Raw genomic sequence first — 20,520 nt, 5'->3', positions numbered from 1 at the left:
GAGAACAGCTCACCTTTGTCAGATTATGTGGATTATGCAGTAAAATCTGACACAGTTTGTTAGCAAAGAATATAAAGAATAATCCACACAAAAAAAGCACCCATCCTCAAAGGAGATATTTTTGGTGTCACATCTCCTTTTGAGGCCAAACAGTTCTCTGGTTCTTCAAGGCTTACAGGTTTTGCATTAGTGGACCTACAGTCCATGGGAGCTCACCATGTCTCAGAAATTTCTATATTTACATGAGGGCTCAGATTGATAACTGTCCGATATGGTCAAGCTGTAACCACTGACTTACATTTCTATCTGAAGTATGTTCTCTTTGTTGAAAGGGCTTTCCTCCCAGTCTTGCCCAGAAATGACCAACTGCCTCCCTAGAACAAATGTCTAGCGCCTTGAACTGAGGACTTCCTTCTCTCACACGGGTGACGGCGAGCATATTTGAGAGCTACTGTCGGGAAATTGTGCATTTGGTGTTGAGATCAAGCAAAACACAGTAAAGGACTAAATAATTTAGTATTTTTCCAGTGCTTTTTATAAGAATCAGTGCAAATCTTTTTCATACAGCAGATATGCTCTATGAGTTAGGATTTTTTGGTTGCACCAACAGAAACCAACACTGACTAGCCTGTCAGCTCCAGAAGGAACTCGTCTGAGGCTATTAACCCACAGAAAGGAAGAGAAGAAGGCTTCAGAATGAACCTGGCATGTAATGCTGTAGTAAGTCCTCCAGGGTCTAAACAACAGAGTCACATTGACAGCGTTGACCAATGAAGAAAGTCCATTCAGAATTCAGATTACCAGAAATAAGAGCAGGATCTGCTTGAGCTCTGCTAATTCTCTGTTGTATCCAACTTTGGGCTAAGTGAGGGCAGGCCTCTTGATTTACATTCCAGCCAGAGCATTACGTAGCAGAGGAGAGTCAGGGTGCCCTTATCAACAGAAGGTGGAAGAAATGAGAAAAACATAACCAAAAAAAATTGTCATCTACAGCTAAATTTGCATATGTTTATGACTGAATTTCGGTCCTGGCCGCTACCAACCATGGCGGAGTTGAGATTACAATGGACGTGGCTTTATTCTCCTGGAGTTTGGCTCACCAGACCAGGCTCCGTATTTCGTCACCAGCAGCTTTTGGCTGGAGAATGTGGTGATCCGTTCCTAAGTCTGTTCTTACAAACCTGCAGTGACATCTATTTTGTTATCATAGTTCTGCTTCAAAGAGCATCAGAATCCTCAGTCCTTCCTGAATTAGAAGTTGTAAATGGGTGGGGGGAGAAGTGTCTTCTCGTGCCAGCACCCTCTAGTCCCGTAAAACCAATGGGGACACTGGGGGCAAGAGGGAGATGAAACCCGTCTACCCTGGGCAGTACCCCTGTCACTGACAATGAACAGCCCTTTACATGCAGCTTTTCATCCTGACGTCTCAACCTAATGTGATCCAGACGATAGCATCTTTGACCTCTTCCTACACTCTGACTCTACATTTGTTCCTTGATTATCAAGGGCTTTTCAGCTTTTTTCAGTAATTAATGTGGAATTCATTCTCACCAATATAGAGTAGAGAAATATGCAGGAGCATTTATTTTAGAATTATATTTAATGAAACCTGAAATAATCAATGTCCCTAGATAGAGCCTCATTTTAAGGAGGATTATGTGTTATTCCAACCAGAAGTAAATGTGTAAACAAAAACCTGACCTCACAACCTCTACAGAAGTGACGAGAACGGAAGCTTCTCGATACTTTGGGCTTCCCTCAGTCCATCGTGCTTTCAGAGAGCGGAAAATACTTAATGATACTTACCCGGGGAGATAATAGCTGCTCACCTCCCTGCAAGTATTGATGAGTTTGTGAATGGCATTTAGTAGAGCCACATTATCCTCAAAATACTTGGCTGGTGTAGTACAAATAGGGAATCTGCAACAAACAGACAAACAAACAAACAACCAAACAAAACACCCGTCCCTCTACCCTAGAAATTCATGCAGGTAAAAGCAAGGGAATTCATCAATAAATCACCCTGCGAGTAAATCCTCAGGCTGAATGGACACATGCAAACACGTGGCACTTGTGTTAGCAATAAGTTTTTTATTTTATTATTTATTATTATTTATTTTGTCCAGTGTCAGTAGCTGGCTGCAAAGTCTGGGGAAGGGAACACACATCTTGGACCTAGCAATTAAGGTGTTGCTAATGACTCCTTCCTTATTTCCCATGTCTTGGCCGGTATCTTCTGATTGCTTCTGCACACAGTATGCACACAGTTAATAACTCTTCTCAGGACTCATTCTTTTGCTAGCTGTACTCTACTGATCTCCTGAACTGACTCCTTATTTCCAGCAGGACTGATTGCAGTAAAGAAAACCTCTAAAACCCCATGCTACTAGCTGACATACTTTGGAAAACTCTTAAGGGGTCCTCATTTCATGCTTGCTATAAATTGCCTGTATTTTCTGTTGGCAAAAAAAAAAATCCTTTTTTTTCCTTCATTTTCCCCCTTTTCAATTATTCTTCACATAAGTGCACAGGAGAGTTTCAGAAATCATTTCAAATTAGAAATGGAATGAAAGTTTATGTGGAAATGAGAATAGTAGAGGGAAAAGAGCCCCTTGAAACTGCCAGATGAGGAGTGGCCTTAAACTGGCTGGATGCTGTCAGTGAAGCAACTTGAGGCCTGAGTCCACGTCACTTTCTCCACGTCTGCTGATGGTAAGGACAGCTCCTTGTATCCCTGGAATCCTCCTCTAGCCCAGAGGGAGCGACCCTTGTATAGGTCGTCGTGGCTCTTGCTCTAACCCTTCCTTGAAGATGTGCTCCACTTTTGTGATGGATACCTCCAAGAGTGCTCTTTATTTTCATTGAAATACATTTGACACATAACACTGTGTAAGTTTAAGGTGCGTGAACTATTGTGTTGATACATTTATACATTGCAGTATGATTGCCTTATAGTATTATCTAATACCTCTGTCATGCCACATAATTGTTTCTTTTTTTGTGTGTGATAGGAATAATTAAGGTGCAGTCTCTTAGTGAGTTAGATTCTCATAATACAATACTGTCGTCTATGATCACTGTAGTGTATATTAGATCTCCAGCCCTTATTTATCTACTGGTTGTAAGTTCATACCCTTAACCAACATCTCTTCTATGCCCCAATCCCTCGGCCCCTGCTAATTACCACTCTACTCTCTGTTTTCACAAGTTCAGATATTTTTTATATTCATCATATAAGTGATATCGTGTAACATCTGTATTTCTCTGTTTGACTTATTTCACTTAGCATAATGACCTCAAAGTCCATTCATGTTGTCACAAATGACAAGAATTCCTTCCTTCTCACGGCTGAATATTTAATTTTACACACACACACACACACACACACACAAACGTGGACACACCCCCATATCTTCTTTATCCATTCATCCATTGATAGACAGATTGTTTAATAGACAAACAGACCAATGGAACAGAAGAGAGAGCCCGGAATTAAACCACTTGCGTGTATGGTCAACTAATATTTGACAAGGGAGACAAGAATGCCCAATGGATAAAGGGTAGTCTCTTCAACAAATGGTTTTAAAAAACCGGATAACCCCATACAGAAAAATGAAATTGCACCCCTTCCTTACACCATTCATGAATATTAAGTCTACATGGATCAAAGACTTAAACATGGGACCAGATACCATAAAATACCTGGAAGAAAACACATGGAAGACAGTCCTTGACATTGGTCTTGGCAATGAGGTTTTGGATATGACACCAAATGCTCAAACAGCAAGTAAACAGTCAACAAGTAGAACCACATCAAACTTAAAACTTCTTCGCGGCAAAAGAAACCATCAACAAGATCACACTTTCATTCTGCTAGACTGTCAGCAGCCTTGACCGCCAATGTCTCTCAACTGGAGTCCCAGTTTAGAAACTGACTCTTCCACTGAAGAGAGCTGCTGTGACCAGGACCACAATGACACCCACCCGAGCTGAGCAACCAGCACCCAGTGACAAGTCCACGGTGGTGTGCTGACGAGGTCGAAGGTGCTACATAAAGATTTCCAACAGTCGCATCAAGGTGAGATGACTCACAGGGGCTAATTCTGAAACAATTACATGCAAACAGCTGTGGTGAAGTCTGTTTCCACGGCAACCAACCCAAGTCATCCTTCACGGTATCTCCCAAAACAAATCCAGCACGTCAACCAGGAATGGATATTTGAAGGAAGTTGAAGCAGAAAGATAGACAAGAGAATGTATGTCATATGCTGTACAACATACAATTAAACATTGTCTTTCTGTTGTTGTTTATTTATTTATTTGGCGGAGGTGGGGGGGGGGTTGGGCAGAGAAAGAGATTCCCAAGCAGACCACACACTGTCAGCATGGAGCCCAACATGCAGTTCAATCCCATGACCGTGACATCATGACCTGAGTGGAAATCAAGAGTCAGATGCTTAACCAACTGAGCCACCCAGGTGTCCCCAAAATTATCTTAAAATGTATTTATTTCCACCACTCCCTTATATTTCTTTTCTTCCTAGAAACCTCCTCTTGATATGTGTGTCTCTTACCCTGCCTCTAGTCTCCTTCTGTTGTTGAACTTGGACTCTCTTCTCTTCTTCATGCCCTGCAGTGGCCTCACTTTCCCCCACCTGCAAGATAAATCAGGAACAACTACAAAATACCATAAACCAAGCCTAACACCTAACAAAACCAAGCCTTCTGTTAGGGGAAAATTCTGTTTGTGGGAATATTTTGTGTCCCCCACCCCAAACACTTTTTTTTTTTCTTGCACTCCCTTTGGTTTGAATTAAACCCTGATGCTCTCATGAACAGTGTCTGTGGGAGGCTGTTTTCTCTCCCATGTGCACTGGACCATCAGTGCTCCCCTTCATGCAGATGCTTTATAAATATCATTAGCAAACCATTGCCCTCATATCTAACTAGAGGCGGGGCTGATGTCTCGGGCCTGCAGATAGGAGCTGCTATTGAATTTTTATTTTTACTGTTTTCATAGCATAGTTTCATTCTCATCCCACAGTAGGTAAATGAACTGTTCTAGATCCCAGATGACTTAGCTGGGTTTGGTCAGTTTTGTCACCAGTTTGACAAATCATTCCTTGAATTAAAATGTCAGTTGATAAATTCATTGTGTTGAGATCCTATAGACTGACACTGCAATAAAACCTCAGTCTATGAAGGCCTTAATCTCACTAGGATAAAAATACAATGATAGTAAAACAGATTATTTCTAGGATTACTATTCTGCCCAAGACTTTGTCGGCTACTTATTATCAAGTTTTTGAGGCATTTGTCTTCCTTGGATCCTCAGTAGGTTAAATGGTGTATTTTTAGGAGACAGTAACCACATCTGTTTATTTCCCACATAATTGGATTATACTTTTGTCCAGCTAAATTGTATTTAGGGTTTCATAACACATCAAGATGACTCAGTCCAGTTGCTTTGAAAAGCACATTATAAAAGTGATGCTTGTGTTTAAGTAAAGCTCAAAGAGAAAAAAAAAAAACAGTATTTTTTTTCTTAAGTAGATTATCTTCAAAGCAGGTGAATCTTTAATAAGAAATAAAACTTATATGATAAAAAGGAGTAAATGTCAGAAACTTAAAGTAGTAAGCCCCTAATAATGACTTACCTAAGATTTCAAGAGCTATGGTTTCTAATATTTATTCACTCATTAAACACTGTGCTAAGTTTTGACATTTAAGTTTTGCCTACTAGTGGAATTTAAATGAAAATAATGCTCTCTGAGGCTTAGTAAGTAATACCGTCTGGAATAACTAGCTACTGATGAACTTGAGTATATAGGGTTTGCTAAACATAGGTTTCTTTTAACATTAATTTGTATGTGTGTATAATTATGTATGCCTGTGTGTGTGGGTTTATTCCTGGAGAAAAGTGTATTTACAATGTGTGATGCTTGTTTTTCCTTTGTATTTAGTTCCATGGTATAATAGATTCATATAAGCTCATTCATTCTAGATTTCAATCTGTCAGTTTATAGTAAACCCTGATTGTTTTTACTGCCCTTAATGATTATGACAGTAATGAATTTGCAGCACTATGAAGAATGCCCGTTCATTTAGACTTGACTTTTATGAAGTGGTAAGCAGCAGGTGGTAAGCAACAGATTGCCAGAGAAAAGATTTGGGTCTTAGTCACAAAGCTGACTCCGTAAGAAATCAGCTTATTCTTATTGTATGAGGCCACTAGATTTTTTTTTCCATCCAGATTAATTTGACAGCATTACTTGATATTTTCCTGGTATTTTTGAAAATGATAAAAATAAAAACAACTAGAAGCAATCCAGAACTTTGAAAAATAGTGTCTTTGGGGGGGGGGTGAGAAGGACAAATTATTGACTTATTCATAGTCATTTAACATATTTATAGAAAAGCAAGAAGTGCTGGAAACAAGTCCCTGTGTGAAAATATGACAATTTATCTCTGCCGCCTCCAAAGCACGCATAGTTAGATTTAACTAGATTACTCCCTTCCTAACATGACACTGAAAATGAGCCTGCTTCTGCAGACGTGGGTGATGAACGACAACATAGAGCAAGGGGCCCGCAGCCCAGTCTTGGGGCCTGGATGCTCACTGTACCTGCTTTGTGTTTTGTTTCTTGTTTTAACTTTTTTTAATGTTTTATTTTATTTTTGAGAGAGAGAGAGCACATGCCAGCCGGGGAGGGGCAAAGGGAGATAGGGAGACAGAGGATCCCAAGCAGGTTGTCCTGATTGCAGAGAGCCCAACGCGGGGCTTGAACTCAAGAACAGTGAGATCATGACCTGAGCTGAAATCAGGAGTCAGATACTCATCCGGCTGAGCCATCGAGGTGCCCCTCGCTGTACCTGCTTTGTGAAGATGCGAAATTAAGACCTTCTTGCATTTAATTTTTTGACCGCCCACATCACTGATGACCACAGTATTAATCATGAGGAAAAAATATAATTGGGAGCACTGGGAATTTGTGTACATTTTTATTGTAATCCATGGCTCATTTTGATCTGGTTTCTCTGAGACAATATGTCTAAATTTATAACTGCATTATATGTTTGGTATTATACAATTATATAAGCTATAGCTACACTACACTAAGTCATCATCATAGCTACAATACAAGGGTTGTTTTAAATTACTTATTCAGGAAGTAAATCTTTAATTATTAGAAAAATGCTGGGGTGCCTGGGCAGCTCAGTTGGTTACGTGTTGGACTCTTGGTTTTGGCTCAGGCCACGATCTCATGGTTCATGAGTTTGAGCCCCATGTTGATCTCTGCCCTGACACTGTGGAGGCTGCTTGGGATTCTCTCTCTCCTTCTCTCTCTCTGTCCCTCCCTTCCATCTTAACATAAATTAATAAAGTTAAAAAAAGAGGCTCAAACTTGGACATTACAAAGATCAAAGCATATGTGAAAATTTGCACTTAATGTCTCTTCCTAAATAAACTTACTTAAGCTTTGGAATACAGCTGAAAGGCTGATAAATTAAAAATGGCAAATTAAATTTATATTCTTTGTGGCAATAAAAACATGTTGGATGTTTCATTGCTCTGAGGTTCTTAAATTTCTATTCCTTTCTATGTTCCTGACATATCTCTTATGAACCAGGGAAGAGAACATGCTATCTGAGTAGACTGATGGGTCACATTTCCTATTAGATGTTTTATATTTAACAGCTGACACTAATCCCACCAAATACTTAGTTTGCAGCATTCAAAACCTCTGTCTTTTGCAGTGTGGTTCTACAGGGAGGATTTTTAGACATGATTCTGCTTGAATTCACATGGCTACCTTTCGCTTATTAATTTCTATTCAAATGGTGATACAGACCAGTCTACATGTGTAAGTAAATAGAAACTGCATTTTATAAACTTTTTCAGATGGATGTATGAATTTAAATCAGACTTCAACTGACCTTCCTTATAGTGTGTTTAAATATCAGTCTACCAAATTTGATAATTATGCTTAATTTGTATTGATCAAAATGAATGCCCACCTTCTTGGTGTTGTTTCATGTTGGCAATTTTCTTAAGCTCTAAGCCCTTTTGAGTTCATGGGATTATTGTTGACATACCAGATTTTTTGTAGTATCTGAACCAATTCAAGCCTATTGGTAAAATTCACTTAGCAACTAAGCCCTATTATTTATCACTGAATCCTGATTAATTTAAACCATCAGGTTTTAGAGATTTGTCTTATGACAATAACCCTGAAGAGATCATTCAGGAAAATATATAGTCCAGTGTGTAGCTTAAAGGTATTAGATTAAATGCTGACATAGAAAACATGAGTCAAATATATGCTTTTGTTGTCGTTTTTTGTTTTTTGTTGTTTTTCCAAATTGATCACTTTTACAACATGGTTTTATTTTATTTTATTTTATTTTATTTTATTTTATTTTATTTTATTTTATTTTATTTTATTTTATTTTATTTTATTTTATTTTATTTTATTTTATTTTATTTTATTTTATTTTATTTTATTTCTAATGTTTTATTCTTGAGAGAGAGAGAGAGAGCATGAGCGAGGGAGGGGCAGAGAGAGAGAGGGATACAGAATCCGAAGCAGGCTCCAGTCTCTGAGCTGTCAGCACAGAGCCCAACACAGGGCTCGAACCCACAAACCGCAAGATCATGACCTGAGCAGAAGTCAGACACCCAACCGACTGATCCACCCAGGTGCCCTACCACATGGTTTCTTTAAGTCTCCAACAGATTTGACAAGGTTAAATCTCTTGAAAGTAGTAGTTTCTCTTCTCTGTTCTCTTTGCCAACATCTCTAACAGCACTCACAGATGGAAATGGAGCTTCAAATGGCTGACAACTGTGGGGAGAGGAAAGCAATATTCTGGCCGAAGTGGGCAGAACCACGGTGGTTAGATCACCCCTGGGCGGCTGAATTCGGAGTCCACATCTAGGCCATGAGCGGTGGGTCAGTAGTGTGTGAAGCTGTCGTGGTGGGGGGCGAGGGGTGTGGATGGCACTTGAGGATGTCAAGTGTACATCCTACGTACGTTCTGATATTGATACGTGGCATTCCTTCCCACGCTAGACACTTTCCCATAAACCAACTGGTTATCTTAGAACCTGTTTTGTTTTTAAGTCATTAGAAGCTTATAGGAAGACATTTTTTTCAAAGAAAGATGAAACAATCAAATTTCAGGAAGGACCGAATGAGAACAGTCCTAGGGTCTAGAGAGGAGGAACTAAGGAGGTTTTGTTTCAAGTAACTGCTCTTGTGTAAACTAATTCGACTCAATTTTGCTCCTTGTGATAAATTCTTGCAACATAACGCAGTTGGTTACCTTGCTTCCAAAGTCAAGCACTAGGCCGGGGGAGGGTGAGTAGATCATTTTGATTGACAGAAACACCAAGGCTGTGTATATATCAGGGGAGATTTCAAAATTGGGGCACCATTAGCAAAAGGAAGAGACGTCCACGTGAGGCAGGTGACAGCAGTAAATGCACACCTTACACACTCCGTTCCAGGCATCCCTGGACCCAACTGAACACTCAAACGTAAGCCAGACGTATTTTCTGAACAGGATGAGCCTTTTAGTGTCAGCATGTAGATTTTCTAATAGAGAATAACATCATTCATGAGGACGTTGCTCGGAGGAAGCCCTCAGTATTTGGTAATGAGTGCTAATGAGATTTGATTTTTGTTACTCTGAAATGAAGTGAGCGCTGCCTCTAATTTGATCACTTGTAACCTTACCGGCAAAATCAGATAGAACAATGGAGTGAAGGATGAATGTAATATCTCATGGTATCAAGGTTACAACTTGAAACCGTTAATAGAATCAATCAATCCATTAACAAAGGCTTCTCTAATCTAAATGCAGGCATGTGCGGTCTAGTCACATTGTGCCTTAGAGCAGGCTGTCCAATAGAACTTCCTTCACTGATAGAAACGTTCTGTTTCCGCATCGCCAAATATGATAGCTGCCAGCCACATGTGGGTGTTAAGCTCTTAACATGTGTCTGATGCTACTGAAGAAATTGATTTGAACTTAATTTAATGTTAACTAACAACGTAAAAAGCTACATATGTATATTGATCGTAATGTTGGACCGCAGGGACTTTGAGTGTTGCCTTTCATCTGACAAGCAAACCCATCGTAGAGACCCACACAGGAAAAGAAAAAAACAAAGTGTCTGCTAAGGAACTCAAGATAGATATTGCCAGAATAAGAGAAAGATGATGTCTATCAGTGTTCTCAGTTGCAAACAATACATTTCACACTAATGAGATCATACAGGAAGAAAATATCAATGAGGGATACAGATGCCACAGTACGCCCGCTGATTCTTGGGCGCTCGTGTCACAACTGTTTCCCCAAGGGCGGATGTGTCCACTGTCGCCTTCACCAGAATGAGTTCTCTACGGAAACTGCTTTTTCATGCTTTTTTGTATTGATGTATCCTATGAATATACCACAAGTACGGATCCCAGGTCGCACCATAGCATCCGGCCCATAAGGAAATCGCAGTGATCGAGTTTCTCTGTTCTGGTTAGGATGCACAGACTGCTGAGGTGAGCCCACAAAGGGTGGGCTGATTCCCCTTGTCATGACTGTTCATAAGGGTGAGTAGACATAAGAATGAGAAAACTTCATTATGGCATCAGCCACCATGTTCTGAGAAACATCCCTATAGATGCTACAAGCATCTTTTAACTTAAAAAAGTTCAATTACATATGCTTGGTAAAAAAGAAAAAAAATCTTCCTCTGGGGATTTAAAAAACTGCAATTCAAATTCTGTTGGCAAGCGTGCCTGCCATTCTGTTCAGTACGTGTGTGCCCTGTGGACACTGGCGATGTGAATCCACTGCTGTCTTTCTCCCTGTTTCCTGTAGCTCTCAATGTGAAGTACTTGCAACTTTGATTACGACCAGTGCTTCAAGGTAGATATTTTCTTATTCTGCTTGGCCCCCCTAGAGGAACAAACTATTCTCAGAAATCTGATCTCTTATATACAGCAATTTCATTCGTCTTCAAGTCATTTGGTTGATTGAGAGCAATGAGTTCTGTGTAGGCCCTGATGATGCAGATAGTCTGGGGAATTAAAATTAAGGAATGTTTCCATACCACGTCTCCAAGTTTCATCTTTTCCCAGCCAGAGCCCTGCCCTGGCTGTAGCAGAGTATCTCGGTTTCCCGTGTGACCCGCTCTGGAGTTCTGGAGTTTTAAGATTAAATCCTTCTTCTGGCCTTTACCTTTCTTTACTTCTTCTTTACCTGCTACCAGGAGGTGTTAGCCTACAGTGGATAACGAATCACCGTCAGCCTGCTCTTGTGTTTCTCAAAGCACCTGTTGCCTCAGCAAGAACCATTCCATTTCAGTGTTCTTGTATTTCCAGACACTTGGTATGTGCCGCTTCCCAGGGCTCTTCCATCCACTAGGACCTTGTGTCACGCTACTGCCACCAGTGAAAGCCTGACAGTCACAAGCATCCCTGGTCCACAGTTCTCTGTAGTGGACACACCCCAGTCACCAGCTCCCTTGTTCCACGCTTCTCTGTAGTAGACACACCCCAGTGACCAGTGACAGGGTCCTCACTGCCTGCTGGGCAGCAGCCAACCAACTCTACAGTCTCATCTTCGTGTCGATTTGCTCAGGCCATTTGTCTGTCACACTGATAATTACCACTTAGTTTCCTCATAAAGACGACTCTGAAATAGAGGTTATATTGGAGGATGTGTTGTGTATCAGAAAGTGTTTCCCGGACCAGTATTTATACTTGTTGGTTTATTTCTGATGATCTCTGTTTATTTTTGTTATGATGTATATTTTCCTCATGCACCTTATTTGTGCATGTGTGTGTGACATAATAATTGTGAAACAATTGTAGAGATAATTTTAAGCTTAGGAAAATGAACTTTAGCTCCAGTGAGGAATTTCATTTGCTTCTGCCAGTCACATGAGGACCCTGGCACCCCAGGATCGCATCCATTCAATTTCTGCAACCGATAGGATGAATAGCTCAGCACCAAGCCATATACAAGGATTTATACGTCTGGTTCATTCTACTTTGTGGATGTGTACTTTCTGATTCCTGGTGAAAGTAAAGAGTTTATCAGTTCTTGTTTATCAGGCTATGTACTATAGTTTTTCTTTTTCTCCTTGGACCCACAACAATGGTACGTCTCACTTCACCCTCTCAACCTCTCAGTGGTCTTGTGGGATCAGGAAATATCCTCAGGCTTAAAATGTCTGAAAATGCTCAGCTCATTTCCCTAGATTTCTGTTGTACTCCTGGTCCTCACATGCTAGTCTGGTAATTCTTTGCTATTTTGAGGACTTCACGCCGATTTTTTAAATGTTCTGTCCAGCTTTTCAAATGATTCTTAGAAGGTAGGATTATGCAAATTATTCAGTCCACTGTTAGCAGAAGTCCAAGTTGGTGTCTTTCAAAGTGTGTTTACATTGTATCTGACCTTGCAGGCACTAATCTTCAGGATTTTTAGCTGAAAATATGTTCTATTTATTAACCTAAACCCTATAATGCCACAGTATAGATGTGAAGAAATGCAACTTCCAATACAGATTACAAATATAGATTATAAATATTAGATTAGAATATAAGAATGCATATTAGAATATTACAATATAGAATATCATATAGACTATTAGAATCTCCATATTAGAATCTATAGATTACAAAGATTACAAATGTAGATTACGATCAATACCATGCATTACACAACTTGTTCTGGAACATTATATGCACATATGTTTAAGAGTCATCTAATCAGAAAAAAAAAAATTACATGAAACATACTTCCTACATGTATGCACAGCAACTGTGATATGGCTGTAGTTTGATTTAGGAAACTACATTATGTTTGAGCTGTTGAAGGAGATTTAGAAGAAGTCAAATCAAATAATAACCAGGGATGGTAAGGAACTATCACTCTAACGTAATGTTTCTCTCGGTAAGAATGTAATATGGTCCCTGTGAATTCAATCCAGGAAATAGTATCAGTGGCATTTTTATCATTGGTGTATAAAGAATAAAAAATGTTTTGCTGACTTAAGGACACGTTTTTGTTTTCAACAAATCTCCCTTGCCTAACTCAAATTCCACCATTAAAAAGGAATTCAAGTTACAAACCAAAGAAAGCTGCATTTGGCTTGTGGGGCATAGGAAAGAAAAGGCCATGAAAGTAAAATCTTAGAGAATAAGGCAAGGGGGAAAAAAAACAGAAAAGGTGTTCATCTGACTTAACACCACACTGGGTGTTATGGTCCCCATCCTTGAAGACCTCCTAAGTATAGAGACACCTAAAATAAATAGCTTTTTTATGGTGTGATAAATGCTGTAATAGAAAGATATCCAAAACCCCTGAAAAAAAATGCTGAAGCTTCTTTAACCTGGATACAGGGTGTATAATAAGAAGGTAAAATGTTATAAATGCTTGATAATGATTTGAATAAAAGCAAAAGAAATCTGTTGTTATTCTTTTTCTTCCACCTGGAACATAAACTTATTTTAGATACTTGATAATTGTTCAATAAATGGATGGGTGGGTTTTTATGCAATTACATGCCATATTTCAGCTACAGTTAAAAATCACAGGTCAGACATAAAAGGCAATTGGCTGAGGAGCACACTAACGGCTTATATAATAGTTTTCTGAATGTTTTTAACCTAGTTTACTTGGTTCAGTTGAGTTGCTATTTTAAAACAGTTTCCCCAAGACTGCTTAATTAAAGCCTCTTCATTAATCCCTCAAACTCTGTCACGCGCGCGCGCACACACACACACACACACACACACACACGAGAATGTCTTCTTTGTAGTTCTCATTAAAATAAAAAAATTGCAAGGGGATATCACAGTGTGTCATAACTTTTAACTTGAATTTCAACCATGTATAAAAATGATAACATACAGGATAAGTCCAGAGGACAAGGAAATGCAAAGAATTTATAATTTCGTCTTGTATCACAGATCAGACAACAGCTGAGGACAGCTCCGAGTTCCTGAAGTTGACTGTTACAGATAATAAACATGATCATTTATATTGCATGCATATACTTTTTCTTATTTTTTTAAAAAAAATTTCAATATTTATTTTTGAGAGATGGAGAGACACAGATTGCGAGCAGGGGAGGGGCAGAGAAAGAGAGAGAGACACAGAACCAAAGCAGGGGCCAGGCTCTGAGCTGCCAGCACAGAGCCCAATGCGGGACTCGAACTCACGGACCGTGAGATCACGACCTGAGCTGAAGTCAGACGCTTGACCGACTAAGCCACCCAGGCACCCCTACATGCATATCCTTTTAAACCTTAAGAAGCATTTAACATTTTAACCAAAATAACACAAAGAATAAGCATTATATAAAGTTTACTTTGCATGCGTACTTAACAGAAATGCATACGTGACTTTTTAAGCAATGATAAAACAATGTGGTTTATGCCCAATTTGAGCAGAATTCTATTAGTTTAGAGATAAAATGGAGTACCTCTTGCCAGTCATACTTGCTGATGCACGCTGCAGATTGCACATAGGCTTCTGTACTTTGTGCAATCTCCTTTAAAAATAGCAAGGTGATGTCATTCTAATGACTTTGAGACCTGGCATGATGGATTATTTCCCTGTGTGATTATGGGATTAACTGCAGTGTGAAGTTTAACTAAGATGTTAGAAATCCCAGTAATATGTGTGGGTACCTGATTTCTATTTACTTTTTTTTTTTTTTTAACCTGTGGTGTAGAGTTGAGAATTTTCTCATGAAGGCCAAAAGAATTCCCAATGTTCCTATTAAGAGAGAAAGGTTTCCCTGCTTCATATGGATGTCCATCCCAGCACCCTCTCTCCTGGCTGGTGCAGAACTACCACGGGACCCGGGATGGGTGGCCAGAGTGAGGAAGGGAGTGCCAGGCACAAAACTGGACTTGGGCAGCCGGACAAGACGGACTTATGTTGTAAACTCCACTGGTAGAAATACAGGAATGCCGCTCCCGTTCATTGCCAGAATGACAAGAGTTAATATGAACTGAGAACTGAATTATGTACCAGGCACTTACTTTTATTGAGAACTTTTAAGGGACTGAGGTAAGGCAATGTGTTTTTTAAGGCTTTATCATTGTTTCAACTCTGAACAACCCCTATAAGTAGGATGTATTACCCCAAACACATGGATTTGAGTCTTCGAATTGTGTTTTGACCTTTGTAACTGGCTTTGAATCCTCTCAGCTTTCTGAACTCTAAGATAGGGAGATTTATGGATTAAAATACATTAATGGTCATTCACTTGGTAAATACTAATAGCCATTATTGTTGAAGCTATTATGATTATTTTACAAAGGAGAAAACCCAGGCCCAGAGAGGACCAGCAACTTGCCTGAGTTTCCATTGCTATTAAGTGTCAGGGTGGAGGTCTAAACCCAGACCTTTGTCTAGATCCAGAGCCCAACCCAAAGGACCCAAAAACAAAGACCAAGTCTACAATGAGACTGTCATCAACCAGAGTTAGGGTGAAGAGTGAGAATTGTTTCAGGAACCTAATTGCGTGGGACCATGTGAAAAAGAAGTAAGGATTGTCCTCTGTGTTCAGTGCGTTTTCTTTTGAGTTTCTGAAACTTATCCATGTGGGTGTATCAGATTGATTTAAAGGTCAGGAATGAGAATAGATGCTAAAAAATTGACTTTCTTTATATTTGTGGACTTGCATACTATTTGATAGCTAAGAACACTCTGTCTCTTCCCTGTAGAGGTTTTGATATGATGAATAGTTCAGTAGTTTGCCTCCAGTGGTATAAAACCCAATCTTGGAACACAGAAATTTTAATAGGGTACTGCTGGCTTTTCATAGCAATTATTAAGACTTGACACATATTTAATCAAACTTTCAGACATAGACTGCCATGTCTGTTCTTAGCTTATTTTCCACTTGTTCCCCAAAAGTAACAGTTCTGCGTGCTACAGAGGGTCATCCCGCTTCTACTGCTAAGGAAGTACACTCTATATGTCACATTAATAAATCCAATCTACTCTTGTTTGTTTCAAAACATATTTGCTGTGTTTTTAAACATATTGTCAAAATTCTATAAACATACACACGTATTTCTGGAAACATAAAATGCTTCTTTCATTTTGATGATTGAGAGACTCAGGCTCTTGTAGAAAATGATTTCTGACATTTGAGTTTTACCAGATAGCCATGGCAATTCTATTAAAATTAGGATTCTTTGAATTACAAATTCCATACATTGATATTGTGTAACATATGTAAATTAGTGTTTTCCATTTTCTTTTCTATTGCACTTTTTAGGTGCACCTGAAATTATATTTTTGAGGCATAGTTAATGCGGCCTAGTAGTAAGTTGTATGTGATGTTCAATTTATTAAATAAAAATACCAATAGTAATGCTAGAATTATTGCCAATTTGACGTGCCACAAGTTATTTATAAGTTCTACCAGAGGAAAGATGACGTTTGAGGTTTTGAATTTCCCATATGCATGCATGATATTTTCTTCTCATGAATTCCAGTTTAACTTGAATAACCATGTATCATCTCTGCATTCAACTACAACAGAACAGTAAAAACTACTAAAAAATAAAGTGTGGCATTTCAAAAGTGATTCTAGGCAAATTAGTCCTCATTTTATTTTAAAAAAGCCTTTATATTTTTTGGTAGCATGAGAAAATAGAGTCCAAGTATAATCCAGAATATAGCCCTAAAATCGTTTTAAAATAAAAGCCAAATGTAATCTCTCCATTACGGATGTTGCCTCGGTTAATCTGGGAATGTCTAAGTAGGGTCAAGACCTGGACAGATGCCTTCACAATAGGATTCTTTCCTAATTTATACTTGATACTTGGCAAGATACAGAAACTGTGAGAACTTTAGCATAAAGAAATAAAAATAATAAAATCTTAAAATTAGATATTTAAAGAAAACATTTTACTCTATTTTTTATTTTAGAGAGAAAGCACACATGAGTCGGAGAGAAGGGCAAAGGGAGAGAGAAAGAGAACCTTAACATGTTCCATGCTGTAAGCCCAGAGCCCAACATGGGGCTCAAACTCATGAACTTGAGCCGAAATCAAGAGTCAGATACTTAACCGACTGAGCCACCCAGGCGCCCAAGAAAATATTTTGAATTATTTGTTTTTAATAGACAATGTGATATTTCGCATTGGAAGCTGAGTGAATTATTTTTTAGGATGTTTTAGAATGTACATTCTTTCCAAAACCTTGACAAGCTATTACTCCATTGGGAATATTTTGTTTCTAATCATTGCTTGTTTCATAAATCACAGCAAATTGCAGTATATGTTCAGTAAGAACCGAAAAGTAAAACTCTATAGTAGATTAATGTATAGATAGATTATATGATTTCATCTTTAAAGAAAATTAATTCAAGTATCATACTCCTAATTTATATTTTAATTTAAGTTCATAAAATAATAATTCTCAGTAATAAAGATTATTTTTAATTTATATAATTTACCCATATATTTAATATATTTCACTTCCCTGAAAATTATATTTTTATGGTTTCCTTTATGTATTCCTTTGGGAGCAATGCAGAATCATACTTAATTATTGAGAAAATAATAGAGTCTACTGGCAAAATTCTCCAGTTTCATTGATGTGATTTTCATCATATGCAGTCAACAATACAAAAGTAATTCAGTTTAAATCAACCTTTAGTGCTCTTTTTTTAAGTTTATTTATTCTGGAAGAGAGAGAACACATGTGTGCACAAGCAGGGAGAGCATAAGAGAGAGGGCAGGAGAGAGAATCCCAAGTAGGCATTCACTGGGCCCTATTAGCACAGAGCCCGACTCGGGGCTCCATCCCACGAACCATGAGATCATGACTTGAGTTGAAATCAAGGGTTGGATGCTTAACTGACTGAGCCACTCAGTCGACCCTGATTTTCTCTTACCTTAATAGAATTACCAACACAGATGTGTTTGTCCTTAAATTCAGTAGGCAGAAATCATTTGAGGAGACTTACAGTGATATATTTTTAATTGATAAGCAGGCAAAGAATACAGAAGAGAAGAGCAGGTTAATGATAGAATGGGTCAGTGTTTGTTCTTTTTTAAAATTTTTTTTAATGTTTATATTTTTGAGTTACAAAGAGTGTGCAAGAACGGGAGGGCAGAAAGAGAGGGAGACACAGAATCCAAAGCAAGCTCTGGGCCCCGAGCTGTCAGCACAGAGCCGGACGCAGGGCTCGAACTCACAAACCATGAGATCATGACCTGAGCCAAAGTCGGACTCTCAACTGACTGAGCCACCCAGGCGCCCCAGTCAGTGTTCATTCTTACTTTAATGTTTTTGAAGTTGTCGTGAAGCCCATCACTTTTGGAAGTGTTTGCACTTCCCGAGATCGGAATTAGCAGTGTGATAGAAAACATCAGTCCCCACTTCCCCCAAAATAGCCACACCTTAAACCCCAGGATTTTTTGCATTTATCACCTTCCATGGAAAAAGGAATTTTGCAGGTGGAATTCTCGTTAGAGACCTCAAAGTAGGGAGCTAATTTTGTCTTGTCTTGGTTTAGTCAAACTAATCACAGGACCCCTTAAAAGAAGAGTGGTCTCTCTGGCGGGAGCTGAGAGAGTTTTGGCAGCAGGAGAAGCCAGAGGGATCCCAAGTACCCAGAGGACTGAACATGCCTGCTTTGAGATGGAGGACAGGTGCAGGCAGCGATGGGAAAGAGCCTAGAGAAGGTACGGGTGGTGCCAGTGAAGGCCGGCAAGAGAGCACACTACAGTTTTACAACAAGAAGCTGAGTTCTGTCCGGAACAGCCAGACAGTAGATTCTTCAAGACTTCCTGTCAGGAGCCCTGCTGGCCAACACCTTACTTTCAGCCTTGGGAAACCCAGAGCAGAGAAATCAGCAAATCCAACCCAAACCTCTGACCTCCAGAATTGTGATATAATTAGTAATATGTTTCTTAAGACACTTAGTGTTTGGTAATTTGTTGTAATGGCAATAAAAAATCGGTTACAAGCAACGTCTGCCGATCTCACTAAGATATTTTAAATTTATTTAAATTATTAAATTTAAATTTAATAAATTTATTTAAAATATCCCATTCAATGCTTGGCGCCTGGGTGGCTCAGTTGGTTAGGCGTCCGACTTTGGCTCAGGTCATGATCTCACGGTCTATGAGTTCGAGCCCCGCATCGGGCTCTGTGCTGACAACTCAGAGCCTGGAGCCCGTTTCGGATTCTGTGTCTCCCTCTCTCTGACCCTCCCCCATTCATGCTCTGTCTTTCCCTGTTTCAAAAATAAATAAACGTTAAAAAAATAAAAAATCAATAAAATATCCCATTCAGGGGTGCCTGCGTGACTCAGTCAGTTAAGTGTCTGACTTCATCTGAGGTTATGATCTCACGGATCGTGAGCTTGAGTCCCGAGCCAGGCTCTGTGCTAACAGCTCAGAGTCTGGAGTCTGCTTCGGATTCTGTGTCGCCCTCTCTGTCCCTCTCCTCACTCACTCTCTCTCTCAAAAATAAAAATACTACTACTACTACTAATAATAATAATAAATATCCCATTTAGTGGCGCCTGGGTGTCTCAGATCATGATCTCACAGTTTCGTGAGTTTGAGCCTCACTTCAGGCTTTGTGCTGACTGCACAAAACCTGCTTTGGATTCTCTCTCTCCCTCTCTCTCTGCCCCTCCCCTGCACATTCTCTCAGTCTCTCAAAAATAAGTAAACATTAGAAAATTTAAATATCCCATTCAAACAGTTCCAAATAAATACATACTATACCTTATTTCATTTATAGGAGATGGAGAACACTTAAGTTATTGAGCAAATGAAGTAAGTTTTCAAAATTTAAACTCAAAATTCATAAATATGTTACATGCTCAGTAATCTTTTGTCAGCTCATTTGCACCCATGCTAAGAAATATTGCATTGTAAGTATCATCGATTTTGATGATTTTTAGTCATGCTTCATGTTTTAAATAAAAACATTATCTAAATGGAAGTTATTTAGGTAACTGGTGATTTAGCTTTGTTAATTAAGGTAATCACTGTATTCTTTACATCAATAGAAGTGCACTTTTTATACAAGTAGTATTCTGTTATAATGGAAGAACTCTCAGAAATGATTCTTGATTTCTTGGCAGCTGTTGTATTATCTCTTGGAATTCCTGGAGAAAAATAGGACTTGAGAGCTGAGGCTTTGATTCCATCTTCTTTCTAGTTCATTTGATGGCCTTTTCATGTAAAAGTTTCTTTATCATCAGTAGTGGTAATGAGCTTCTGATTAATGATTTAAACTTACATACATCAAGCAATGTGTTTTGTGTTTTACATTTAAAAATCTAAATAAGACCATGAAGGGAATACCATTATCTTCTCTCTTTTATCAATTAGAATACTGAAGCCCAGTGAGTTTAACTGCCCAAGTATTCAAGACAAAGTCCGTGCTTTTAAGTATTCTATCCCGCTTCCCAGTTAGCCAGTGTGGGGGAGCACTGAATTGCAATATCTTACTGCAACACCA

At 38.9% G+C, this 20,520-nt stretch overlaps 1 protein-coding gene across 16 annotated transcripts in view; it reads left to right on the top strand.

The window, feature by feature from the left end:
• The window catches only part of PCDH15 (protocadherin related 15), a 1,681,879-nt gene that overhangs the window by 773,547 nt on the left and 887,812 nt on the right, over positions 1-20,520 (top strand). Inside the window, exon 1 of one of the 16 annotated variants that reach the window (XM_053910268.1) lies at positions 7,419-7,865. The exons of the other annotated variants lie outside the window; for them this stretch is intronic. The gene's annotated coding sequence lies outside the window, so the exon portion shown is untranslated. Of the gene's footprint in view, positions 1-7,418; positions 7,866-20,520 lie in introns of those variants that run through there. 16 annotated transcript variants of the gene reach the window in all.

This window comes from Panthera pardus, unplaced genomic scaffold (genome assembly GCF_024362965.1).
Source record: "Panthera pardus isolate Hobbes unplaced genomic scaffold, ASM2436296v1 HiC_scaffold_22, whole genome shotgun sequence".
NCBI classification, from domain to species: Eukaryota; Metazoa; Chordata; class Mammalia; order Carnivora; family Felidae; genus Panthera; species Panthera pardus.
This window is presented reverse-complemented; position numbering and strand designations above follow the sequence as displayed.